We start from the raw sequence: 13,010 nt of genomic DNA, 5'->3' as shown, positions 1-13,010 counted from the left end.
CATTTTACATATATGGTTAAAAGCTTAACTTTAACTATGATAAAAATTCACCAGTCGTGAAAAATAATCAAATCGTGTATGCATGTATAATGAACAGTATTGTCAGTGAGGGGAAACATAGTCATTTTGACAACGTTTTGAGAATATACTATCATCAGGTCTTTGGTAAGGTAAATCCATATTGCAAATAAAAAAAAAATTAAAAAAATGGAAAGTAAGAAACTATTAATATACAAAATACCAAATTATTATTTTATTAAAAACAAGAGTTTCTAGGAGCTCTTTGCATGTGCGGATACTCTGCTTCAGATGACCAGCCTTGTTTCCCTGTGTGAGGGTAACTAGTCACGACCTGGAATAGTGTTGCTCATTGGATAGTATCACCCACGCAGGCTCTCGCATGGCTAAAAGTCTTACAACTGAGCTACGTGAGCGAAATCAAATGACGAATCTAAACGTCGTACTGCTAACAATATTAAAGAAAATACAAGTTGCAGAGCGCGTTTATTTTGCGACAGCGTTCCGCTTTATGTAGAGTTTTAACAAGTTATACGAATGATTTTAAATAACTATAAAATTCTACACAAGACCAAAACATTTTCTCAATAATAGCTTGTTCTGCAAATGTGTCTTATTTTACTAAAAAGACAGAGTTTGTGTCGCACAATTAGGGACAGGAATAAAGCCCAGACATAAACATAAAGAAGATACGAAGACATTTTCTCCTCATGCAAATTGTCCTCTTCTCGCTTGAGCGATACGAGTGAAGATTTATGCAGCGTTGCACAAAGAAACTTGCTGTAACCAAATGGAAGAATATTTTTTGCAGACAGCACCAGTGACGACAAAAATATGAGTTCCTGCCTATCAGAACTAGCTTAGCTTCTGCTACCTCACTCCTGACTGTCCTGGCAGCTCCACTCTGTATAAATTGTATACACTGAGAGGTGTGTCTCTTAGTGTATATATGCTGAGAGTTTTCTTTAATCTCTGTTTTAGGGATTAAAGTATTCTTGTCTGCTGGTGAGCAGGTGACATGCAGCCTTATTAACTCATTGAGTAGTCTACAGACTTTAGGCTCACTTGACCAAGCAGAGTTCACATACTGTAAGATGTATATCTTGACATATGAACAGGAGTATCTCTTAATGTAAATTCACCGAGAAGTGTGTAGATCGATGTATATTCACAGGTATATTTCGCTGTATATCCACAGGTATATTTCGCTGTATATCCACAGGTATATTTCGCTGTATATCCGCAAGTGTATTTGGCTGAATATCCACAGGTTATTTCGCTGTATATCAACATGTATTTCGCTGAATATATACAAAGGTGAGTGTGTGTATACACTGAAGGCAATGGAGAGAAGGGATGGGCAGAGCTGAGGAAGTGATGACAGGGATGGGCAGGGCTGGGGAAGTATTGGCAGGGATAGGGAGCGTAGGGCAGGAATGGGAAGGCTTGGACAGGAATAAGAAGGCTTGAACAGGGATGGAGAGGCTTGGGCAGGGATTGAGAGGAGTAGGGCAGGGATGGGGAGGCTTAGTAAGTGATTGTGAGAGGTAAGGCTTGGTGGTTGTCAGAGGTGATTGTTGGTTGTAAGTGATATTAGAATGAGGAGGGTGTTGTAAGACTGGAATAATGGGGAGAATGGGGTTGGGAGGGAAGGAGAGCACGGAGTGAGGGAGAGAGGGAAGTAAAATAGAAAAAAAATATGAACTGCGTGAGATTGGCCCTTAAAGTAGGCACCCTGATACTGGTAAAGGTCTCTTGATCAGAGCAGTTGGAGCTATCCTCCCCTTCCTGGTACCACAATTAACCCATTCCCCCAGGTATTATTTGGCCTTTACCGCTTTAGTGTTTTCCATTAAATATGACTATGGTAGGGAAGGGAGAGAGATGAGAAAAGCATAAGGACATGAATTTCGCCTGAAGTGACAAATGGGGGACAGTAAAGTGCTATTATGAGGGCATGCACACCAGGCATTTTTCACTCTTATTGACAAACTTATCCATAATAATTTAGAGAGACAAACTACTCTAGATTGTATTATCTTGTGCTCAGGACACGGCACCGTGAACCATCTCTGCTACTACCGTGTTAATAACCTTGCCTTCCCCCAACCTAGGGTAGGAAATCGTGAGCCATGTAAATAAGACAGTGCTGGCAGTGGCATTTAATTGTGAAGTCGTTTCGTCTAGCAGGGACTTCCAATTCATACAGAGTACAAGATATGAATAATATAGGGGTTGAAGAGAGGTTCTGAGGCCAGCAACCGCAGGTTCAGGAACTGGGAAAATTAGCCTCGCTTATTGTGAATGATCCTAAGTTTTGATTAATGTTATTGATCGTGACTATGACTGCTGCGACGGTCACTTCCTTTGATGGTAAGTTTTGCCTTTGCGAAGTTAGTAAGCTGATTTTTCGGCATTTCTGTGTAGATACCATGCATTTTATTTTAAGTGTCCCTTCGGCATTTGTTAATATGTTCTATGACCCTGGTATATGGGTCTCTGAAGGTTTCGGTGATGTAAATCTTGTTATAACCACCACATGGCATGGTATAGACGCCGGCAGTGGTGTTAATTGGCTTCTTTTCTGGGCTAATTTTTTTATGGCTTTAAATTCAATATCGGCGACTCAGATATTGACCTTAGCTAAGATATTGTTGCCGGTTGTGTTGACGCTGTATGCCACGTATCTGCTGGGTGTAGTATTAGAACTGGTTACCTTTATAATGTAATCAAGTTAACACTGACAATAAGAACAAAGAAACGCCCAAACGATGCTATAACACAGCCAGGTCTCTTTAACACCTTGGGAACACTATTTTACCATTACCTTGGAAACTCCATGTTACCATAACACCTTGGAAACACCATGTTACCATAATGACAGTAACGTGTTTGGGACACTGTCAACTCGGTGACAATACCATGGTAAAATTGCATCATTAACATATTTGACTGTCAAACAGGACGACATTTAGAGTACAAAATAATTAAAAACTCACAACATGGCTTCCAGAAAAATCATTCAAGTTTAAAACAAATCTCGTATATTCCACAGGATTTTTTTTTCATAGGATATACATACCGAGAGATGTGTCTCTCTCGATATATATATATTGAGAATTTACTGTAATCTCTGCTTTAGACAATGAACTGTCCTTGCCTGGAGCTGAGCATCTAACAGGCAGCCTCGTGCAGTTTATTAGGCTTTAAGCAAAGTTAACCAACCTATTTGCTAATAGATTTGGTTAATTTATATTCTAGACAAAAGGAAAATAGACCTGACAAAGTTTCTCATCAGAGATTTTCGCTCTTAATTCCAGGAAATTGCGCTACCCTTACTTTTCTCTGATCTAACCTGATGATTTATCTTTCATTCACCAGCTGCTGTATGACCAGTACCGATTCTCCATAATAATAATAATAATAATAAAAACTCTCCATGACTGGGGCTATAATCATAATAATTTAACTGAAGCTCTATTTCTAAAGCTGCAAACATATTCCCATATCTGGCTAGAAGTAATAACTGTCAGGTAATATGGCGAGGCAAGAGCTGCTGGTTTAAGATTCAAGAGATATTTCAGACTCTCTCTCTGGTGGTTTTCCAGACATTAGTAATGTGTGGTGCGTCCCTTCAGCAGCTTCTCGTTCTGCTCTTTCCTTTCTTGGATCAGTGGTGACTATCTAGGTAGCTTGTGACTCGAGGTGATAAATATCTGTCGTGGGAAATGTGTTTGGGGAAGTGATAGCGGGTATCTAGGACAGAGGCTGTCAACTTCATCTTGATTTAAATGGTAGTGGTATTTTGTCATGAGAAATTGGAAAAATATATCCTGGCGTGGGTGTTAGTCATTATGATGACTGGCTTTAGTGGAACAAAGATTTGATAAAGCTCTACACAGAGCGAAACGTCTTCCCAATAATAGCTTCTTCTGCAAGGTGCATCTTTTCTTCAAAGTTACTGGCAGTATGACATTTAGAGACCCGCTCAGTGTAACCCCTAGGACGGGGAACCTGGGTAGATTACCCCAAATGGGGTAAAAATGAAAATCTCGTGGGTAATGAAGGCTCATTAAACATATAAATAAAATTGCACAAAAAATTATATAATAAGCTGGGCAAATTATGAGTTATATTTTTTTAAACAAATACTTTTTTTTTCTTAATTTTTATATTTTTACAGGTTTCTCCAACACTTGACGTGAAATTTTTTTTCAACGAAATTCTTTAGTTCCTTAATAAGATGTTTATTAAATTTGTCTTTTACTATTTTTTATTTCATGCAGTTTATTTTTCATTTTATAATTTTGTTAATTTTGTGTTTTATTTTTAAAAGTTGCTTTATCGCGTATAATACTACATACTTTTCAGGAAGTTTGTATTCTCCATACAAATGGATTCAGTAAACTATTTTGAATTTAAATTCTTGTTTTCCAGATTCATTTATGTAAACGATTTAAAGGCTAGTTTTTATTTTGCATCAACGATAACTAAATAGCCTAACCTTTCTTAACGCAAAATAAATAAATTTAACTCCCCTATCTAAGAATCTACATTGATAAATTTGATTTATCTTTGGGGCGTCGATTTGTCAGTGAAGTTGCACATCAGTGTACTGCGATGAAGTGTTGGTCTTCAGAGCAAGAGGGCATTATAGGCTACCTGATACAGCATATATAATGAGAAATGTATATCTCTCATTGTTTATATGCTGAGAGTTTACTATAATCTGTACTTCAGGGATTAAAGTATTTTTTGACTTGTGGTGAATAAGTTATATGCAGCCTGTGTAACCCTTGTGTCGTCGATAGGCATTAAACCCGATTAACCAACCAACATTCATGAATCATGAAGTCCATCTAGAATGCAACGTATTATAAGCTTAAACTTATTTTTTTCTTCTAAATTTCTTAATATTATTTTTTTAATTTTGTGTAATAATATTTCAGGAAAGAAGCGAAATGGTCATAATAAGTAATTGTTGGATGCTTAGTGTGGAGAATGAGGCAGTTAGCGTACGCAATTTGACTAATGGGATGAATAATGAGTTAAATAATGGCCACCGAGTGGGTGTGGTGAGTAGTGAGTGAGTGAGGGGGTGGTGTTGGCGGTGGGTGGAGTGATGAGTAGTGTGAGTGATGAGTAGTGTGAGTGATGGATAGTGTGGTGTGGGTAATGGGTGATGCAGTTGATGAGTAGTTTGGGTAGTGAGTGGTTTGCGTAATAATAATGATCATTATTATTATTATCATCATCATCATGAGGAAACTATAAAGCCACAGGGATCACTCCGCACTTGGGAAATATGGGGTAAAGCAGTTTGATCCGAGTAATGTAAGAGTGCCTGAAGTTTATGGCAGCAAGATATTCTTCAACATCAGGAAACACTCGACACCGGACACTCACACTCAAACTCACTGACTTAGTAACCTACTGAAAGATAATATTCCACCTGGAGACTTATGTTGCGTGTGTGGAAGACAGAAGATGCAAGAGAAAGAGAAGAGAATGAGCAAAGATGAAAGAGGGGAAAGTATGAGGGGAGATGAGAGGGAATATGAAAGATAGGATACAAGAGAAGGGTAGATATGAGGGTTGATGAGAGAGGAGGTGATAAAGGAAATTATAGAATGAGAGGAAAGTTATGAGAAGGAATGAGGAGAAGCGAGTTAGAGGATGGTAACAGCTGACCAGCCAGGAATACCATCTCAACAGCTGACCAGCCAGGGGTACCATCGTAACAACTGACCAGCCAGGGCTACCATCATGGTAACAACTGACCAGCCAGGGCTACCATCATGGTAACTGACCAACCAGGGCTACCATCATGGTAACAGGCAGTCAGCCATCATGGTGCTACATCACTAGCCAACTAACTACCAGCAGCAGGAATAATAAAATATAAAATGTTATTGCAGTAGCTAACAGTCAATCCTGCGGGAATTCCAACCATGAGAGTTGACTGGAATACCATTATAACTTTGTGGCACTGTTTAGTAGGCACTCGTCTCTCTGAGGGTAATCTGTGCCACTGGACTCCTCCTCTCAAGCATCAGTAATAATGCCATTACCCTTTGATTCTCGTGTTGGGTATTTGATCAACCCTGATTGCTTCTCATTCTCCCAGGTGCATATAATAATAATAATAATAATGAGGGGGCCATCACAGCAACAGTCCCACATTAACTCTTATTTCCTTTCAGCAATAAACTCTGATAACAAACAATGGGCTTTTCGGTCCGTTTTGTTTTCCTATTAATATTTTTGGTTTTGTGAATTACTCCAGCTTTATTAACGCTTTATGAGCCTTGAGGGTTTAGCGTATTTTTGTAGATAATAATAATAATAATAATAATAATAATCAGGAAGTGTATTTTGAATATCCTTCCTTTTTTCAGAAACTTCCGTTGACGTCGAGGCATTGATGAACGTTGTGGCCGTGAGTATTACTGTACAAGTCTTTACACTTACCTTACCGTAGACCCTTCAAGCGTGATAAGCTCTTGGTCTGAGGAGTTAGGGCTTTCCTCCCCTTCCTTGGATCAAGATTCATTAACTGTTAAGCATAAGGTAATCAGCATAATCTCCCAAATTATATATTTTATGTTTCGCTTATGAGATTTAAATGTTTCATACGGGCGAGCGAGATGTTGAGAGCGCAGGCTGTAGATGCTTAGAGCATGAGATGTACATGTTTATAGATGTGATTTAGATGTTTAGACGCTAACATATTTCACTCGGGAGAAGCTTAACAAGGATGGTAGAATACGCAAAGTTAGCATTGCAGTGACAGTATTTGAGTTTTATTTATCAAATGTATTACACATAGTTACTTGGACGTTTCAGTCCAAGTCGGACTGAAACGTTGTGGTAAGCTCCTCTCTCCTATGTGCGGGTTATTTGTGTATTGTTCCAGTCACGGTATTGTACCTTTTTGTTCTTTATGAGAAGCGGTAGATGGAAGGAGAGGGATCTGATTAGTGAAAGGAGAGTAGATATTAGAAGAAGAATAGAGGAGGAAAGAAAAGAGAGAAGAGAGCAAAATTAGATTTTAGTGGAATAGAAAGAGGCGATAGAAATGGAAAGAAAAAAGATAGAAGAGGAAAAGAGAGTAGAAAGCATTAGGGGAACAAAACTAGAAGAGATAAAATAGGAAGGCGGGAATAAAATGAAAGAGAATAAAAGAGTAGCAGTAAATGTCAGGGGAATAACAATAGAGAAGATACAAGGGAAAGGCGGACATAAGATGGAACCTGGAGAGTGTGGAGAGAGGAGAATATTATTCTGACAGTCTGTAACAGCTTTTTGACAAACGCTGAAATATGCACGTGACACAGAAAATATAACTGCACATAAAATTTAGAGCAAAACAAATCCTTTGATGGATGTAAAATATTTGCAACGAACAGACGGCAACTTCCAGACAGATCTAATGCAATTTTGGCATTATTGTGACAATAAATCTCTTTTTTTTCCACTTCCTCATCCTTCTCCTCTTCTTGCAACTGCTCTTCCTCTTCCTCCTCCTCCTCCTCCTCCTCCATCGCAGTCATCTCAGTGGTGAAATAATAAGAGTCAAGTTGAGCTACTTAGAGTGTGGAGGAGATCACTGAAGGTTCTTAGCTTGATCTCTACTGCTTATGATGACTCCCTGTAATTGCCAGGCTCAGGGCCACCCAAGACCCTCCCTGTCTTTATCTTCTTTGTTATGTCGTTATGTGTTTTGTGTGTGTGTGTGTGTGTGTGTGTGTGTGTGTGTGTGTGTGTGTGTGTGTGTGTGTGTGTGTGTCTGTCTGTCTGTCTGTCTGTCTGTGTGTGTCTGTGTGTGAGTGAGAGAATGTTAGGCTTGTGCCTATACACACACACACACACACACACGAGCTTCATAAGTGAATGAAATCTGCTTGGTAATGCCTGCATGACTTGCCAGTCGTAGGTATGTTAAGTATGGCGCAATAACGCTGAGTAAGACGGAGCTGCAATACCAGAAGCATCTTCTTAGACGTCTGCCCAACCTATTATTAGTAGGTGGATAATGAGGGTGTGTGTTGACGTGTGTTGTATTTATCTGTTTGTGCTTGCAACGGTATTTCTGTGGTTGGGATGGGCGTTTCTTCTTACATACCTGTCTCACTGGCCAGGCTGATTTAACTTGTATCAGTGTCCGACGAGTCCAGTGAGTGATATCGCAGCTTCTTCGCCACAACTGCTCCCCTCATTTCCAAATCCGAGTCCTCGGTTATGTTATAGGTTATATCCTAACTCCTATTGACAGATTCTTGTACACTGGCTTGTGCTCTTTTTCTTTAACCTAATTTTATGTGCCTTTCACTTGCCTCTTTTTTTTGCAGTCTTGTGTGTTTGGCTGCACCTTCTTCCTGTACATTATTCTGTAGTGTTTACACGCTCCTCGAGCACCATTTTCTCTGCTAAACTCTCAAACACTCTTTGTATCTTGAAGCTGTTTATCATCACTGCCACCTTCATTGGCCTCCCTTTCGTGGCCTGGCCTCACTCCTAACCTGACCTGATCTGGCCTCCCTGGCCTGACATTGCCTGAGCTCATTCCTGGCCTCTCTGGCCTTGCCTGAGCTCATTGCTGGCTTCCTAGGCCTGACCTAGCCTTACTCTTGGCTTCCCTGGTCTGGTCTGGTCTGGCCTCACGCCTGGCCTCCCTAGCTTGGCCTCCCTAAACTGGTCTCCTTGGTCTAGCCTCCTTGATCTTCCTGGTTGTTTCCAAGCCAGTGTTTACCTCCTGCCGCCCACGAGAGAGAATCTGACTGGCAAATTTGTATCCAAGTCCGTGTTAGGAGGTTCATAAACTATAGAGAAAGGCTTTGTTGATGGTGTGAGGCTGTGTGATCCTCCTTGGTATATGTGATCAAAAGAGGCGGCCTTCTTAACGCCTCCGTCAAGCGAGACTTGAGAACAATAAACTTTTCTACACCTCTATTATCTCACTTATGACTTGGAAATAATGACACTAGTAACGGATTTTTTTATTAGACGCATCGTTCCCTCTCTCTACTGATACTTATCGGTTTATTTTATTGTTTACAACTTGTGACTTGATAAATTAGACACATGTGCAACTCTTGGGTATCTTTATTGTGGAAACGTTTCGCCACACAGTGGCTTCATCAGTCCGTACGTAGGAGAAACTTGAAGAACAGGAGGAGAATGAGGTAATCAGTCCCTCAACCTTGAGTCGATGTGTTCAGTCTGAACACATCGACTCAAGGTTGAGGGACTGATTACCTCATTCTCCTCCTGTTCTTCAAGTTTCTCCTACGTACGGACTGATGAAGCCACTGTGTGGCGAAACGTTTCCACAATAAAGATACCCAAGAGTTGCACATGTGTCTAATTTATCAACATGTCGGTTCTCTGAACCATTCATCTACAAACTTGTGACTTGGTAATGATGGAGCGAAACGCTCTCTAGAATTTCGCGCCCTAATGTGCGTAAACTGCGAATTGTTCCAGCCACAGTCTTGTGATTTTTATTCTTCTCAATCAGCTTGTTGAGAGTTTCATCTTCACCATAAGGACTAGTGCTTCCCAGTTTCAGGGACAAATAAGATACATCTACAACGCCTGGAAGTGTATCTTTATTAAGAAGATGTTTCGCCAACCAATGGCTTTATCTGTTAAATGCATAGAATAATTTCTGGAGACTGAAAAAGACTAGAAGAAAAAGTTTGAGGTGATCCGTCTCTCAGCCTTGATAGGAACTGTCCAGTTCCTGCACTCTGCACACATTTATTGCCAGGACAAATGTCGATAGATTTTAAACAACAGTTTTTGTTTAATTTTTTTTTTGGTGATGAAAATTGTCATCGTTACATTTCATGTAGTGGTCGTGAGTCTTCCTGTGGATAACATAGATATTATTACCACTGTGAGTACAGCAGGTGTATTTAGCCTCATTGACACGTGTCTATGTCCAACACGGGTGTCTCTCTAGCTGTCTCTCCCACACGGGGGTCTCTAGCTGTCTCTCCAACACGGGGTGTGTCTCTAGCTGTCTCTCCCACACGGGGGTGTCTCTCTAGCTGTCTCTCCCACACGGGGTGTCTCTCAGCTGTCTCCCACACGGGGGTGTCTCTCCCACAAGGAGAGTGTCTCTAGCTGTCTCTCCCACACGGGGGTGTCTAGCAGTCTCTCTCACACGGGGGTGTCTCTCCCACAAGGAGGGTGCCTCTAGCTGTCTCTCCCACACGGGGGTGTCTCTAGCTGTCTCTCCCACACGGTGTGTCTCTCTAGCTGTCTCTCCCACACAGGGGTGTCTAGCTGTCTCTCCCACACGGGGGTGTCTCTAGCTGTCTCTCCCACACGGGGTGTCTCTCTAGCTGTCTCTCCCACACGGGGGTGTCTCTAGCTGTCTCTCCAACACGGGGGTGTCTCTAGCTGTCTCTCCCACACGGGGGTGTCTCTCTAGCTGTCTCTCCCACACGGGGGTGTCTCTAGCTGACTCTCCCACATTGGGGTGTCTCTAGCTGTCTCTCCCACACGGGGGTGTCTCTAGCTGTCTCTCCCGCAAGGGGGGTGTCTCTAGTTGTCTCTTCCACAAACAAGGCGTATTTCCTCAGCACTAAGGTATATATCTCCCCAACACCAAGGTATATCTCAAAGCCAAGGTATATATCCCCAACACCAAGGTATATCTCCCCAACACCAAGGTATATCTCCTCAGCACGATGTATATCTCCCCAACACCAGGGTATATCTCCCCAGCACTAAGGTATACTCCCAGCACTAAGGTATACTCCCAGCACTAAGGTATACTCCCAGCACTAAGGTATATCTCGCAATACTAAGGTATATCTCCCTAACTCCAAGGTATATCTCCCAGCACCAAGGTACATCTCCCCAACACTTAGATATATCTCCCCAACACCAAGGTATATCTCTCCAATACTAAGGTATATCTCCCCGGAACCAAAGTATATCTCCCCAACATGAAGGTATATCTCCCCAACACCAAGGTATGTCTCCCCAGCACCAAGGTATATCTCCCCAGCACCAAGGTATATCTCCCAACACTAAGGTATATCTCCCCAACACTAAGGTATATCTCGCAATACTAAGGTATATCTCCCTAGCTCCAAGGTATATCTCCCAGCACCAAGGTACATCTCCCCAACACTTAGACATATCTCCTCAGCACCAAGGTATATCTTCCCAGAACCAAGGTATATCTCCCCAACACCAACGTATATCTCAACCAGGAGTCCAAAAGGAAGTCAGGTGGAGGAAAAAGCAACTTTATCATCAGTTAATTAACAGGTGCTGAAGCTGCAGGCAAGAACACCTGAAGTTTTATCCGGTAGGGAGAGTAGAGAGGGTGATGAAGGAGAGACATGTGAATATGGAGAGTAGAGAGGGTGATGAAGGAGAGACATGTGAATATGGAGAGTAGAGAGGGTGATGAAGGAGAGGCATGTGAATATGGAGAGTAGAGAGGGTGATGAAGGAGAGGCATGTGAATATGGAGAGTAGAGAGGGTGATGAAGGAGAGGCATGTGAATATGGAGAGTAGAGAGGGTGATGAAGGAGAGGCATGTGAATATGGAGAGTAGAGAGGGTGATGAAGGAGAGGCATGTGAATATGGAGAGTAGAGAGGGTGATGAAAGTGAGGCATGTGAATATGGAGAGTAGAGAGGGTGATGAAAGAGAGGCATGTGAATATGGAGAGTAGAGAGGGTGATGAAGGAGAGGCATGTGAATATGGAGAGTAGAGAGGGTGATGAAGGAGAGGCATGTGAATATGGAGAGTAGAGAGGGTGATGAAAGTGAGGCATGTGAATATGGAGAGTAGAGAGGGTGATGAAGGAGAGGCATGTGAATGGGAAGAGAATGTTGGAAAGAATATTGCGCGCCTGTGTGTGCAAGAGAGAGTGGGAGAGAGAGGTGAGTTACGCAGTGAGAGTGGACACTGGTAGCACCTTTCACCAGGACTGGTACAACTGCTTCCTGGTGCACCAACAAGCTCCACTATGCACCATCTTACGGGTTATCTCATATTTTTAACTTGTCAACAGGAGAGAAACCGCAGGAAACAATTTATGTCAGGCCTTGACTTCTCTTGGTTACAACTGCCTCTTAAAACAAAAAAATCAATATTATGTAGATAAATGGTTCAGAGAACCGACAGGATGATGAATGAGATATTGTGCGGCACTTGGGTATTTTTATTATGGAAACGTTTCGCCCACCAGTGGCTTCGTCAGTCCAGTACTGAGAAGAATGGTGGAACCATATCAACTGTTCTCTGTATTGGACTGAGGAAGCCACTGGTGGGCGAAACGTTTCCACAATAAGGATACCCAAGTATTGCGCAAGTGTTCAGTTCAACACTAGACACATGCCTCTTCATATATTATTATAGTCATGGTGGTCTGCCAGATACCGCAAGACAGGCAGCCATCACCAGCTGACTGGTTCACCAAAATTCACACTTAGGGAAGGAACCTTATGACGACGTTTCGGTCCGTCCTGGGCCATTGTGATGTTTTATTCTCTGCTGATTGGTTAATGGGGGTTTTAAGCCTATCGATTACACGAGGGTCATTAAGGCTGCATGTGACCTAGTCATCACCAGTCACGAATACTTTAATACCTGAAATAGCGATTAAACTCTTAGTGTATATATATATATATATATATATATATATATATATATATATATATATATATATATATATATATATATATATATATATATATATATATATAGATGGGGTCCACCTCTGGTGTAAATTGTGGGACCCATAGCCTCGGAGAAGTGGATAAAAAGGCTTCAAGGAAAAATATTTGGATTTCTTCCTGAAGCCGTTTGAATATTCCACTTCCCCTACCACCCCATCTTTTGAAATATATTTTTTTTTACTAATAGGAATATTTTATTACATAATATGGTACAGAAGATTTAAGAGATACATTGTTGATATAAAGGTGCCATATACGGTACATGTTGTTACGTGTGTAT

The 13,010-nt window shown here is 41.3% G+C and overlaps 1 protein-coding gene across 8 annotated transcripts in view; it reads left to right on the top strand.

The window, feature by feature from the left end:
* Positions 1 to 13,010, top strand: part of LOC138855244 (somatostatin receptor type 5-like) — a 332,516-nt gene that overhangs the window by 39,887 nt on the left and 279,619 nt on the right. For all 8 annotated transcript variants that reach the window (XR_011394436.1, XR_011394437.1, XM_070103591.1 and 5 more), the window contains exon 2: positions 6,417 to 6,457. The gene's annotated coding sequence lies outside the window, so the exon portion shown is untranslated. The remainder of the gene's footprint in view (positions 1 to 6,416; positions 6,458 to 13,010) is intronic.

This window comes from Cherax quadricarinatus, chromosome 86 (genome assembly GCF_038502225.1).
Source record: "Cherax quadricarinatus isolate ZL_2023a chromosome 86, ASM3850222v1, whole genome shotgun sequence".
Lineage (NCBI taxonomy): Eukaryota > Metazoa > Arthropoda > Malacostraca > Decapoda > Parastacidae > Cherax > Cherax quadricarinatus.
Note: the sequence above shows the minus strand (reverse complement) of the source record. Positions and strands in the feature narration are given on the sequence as shown.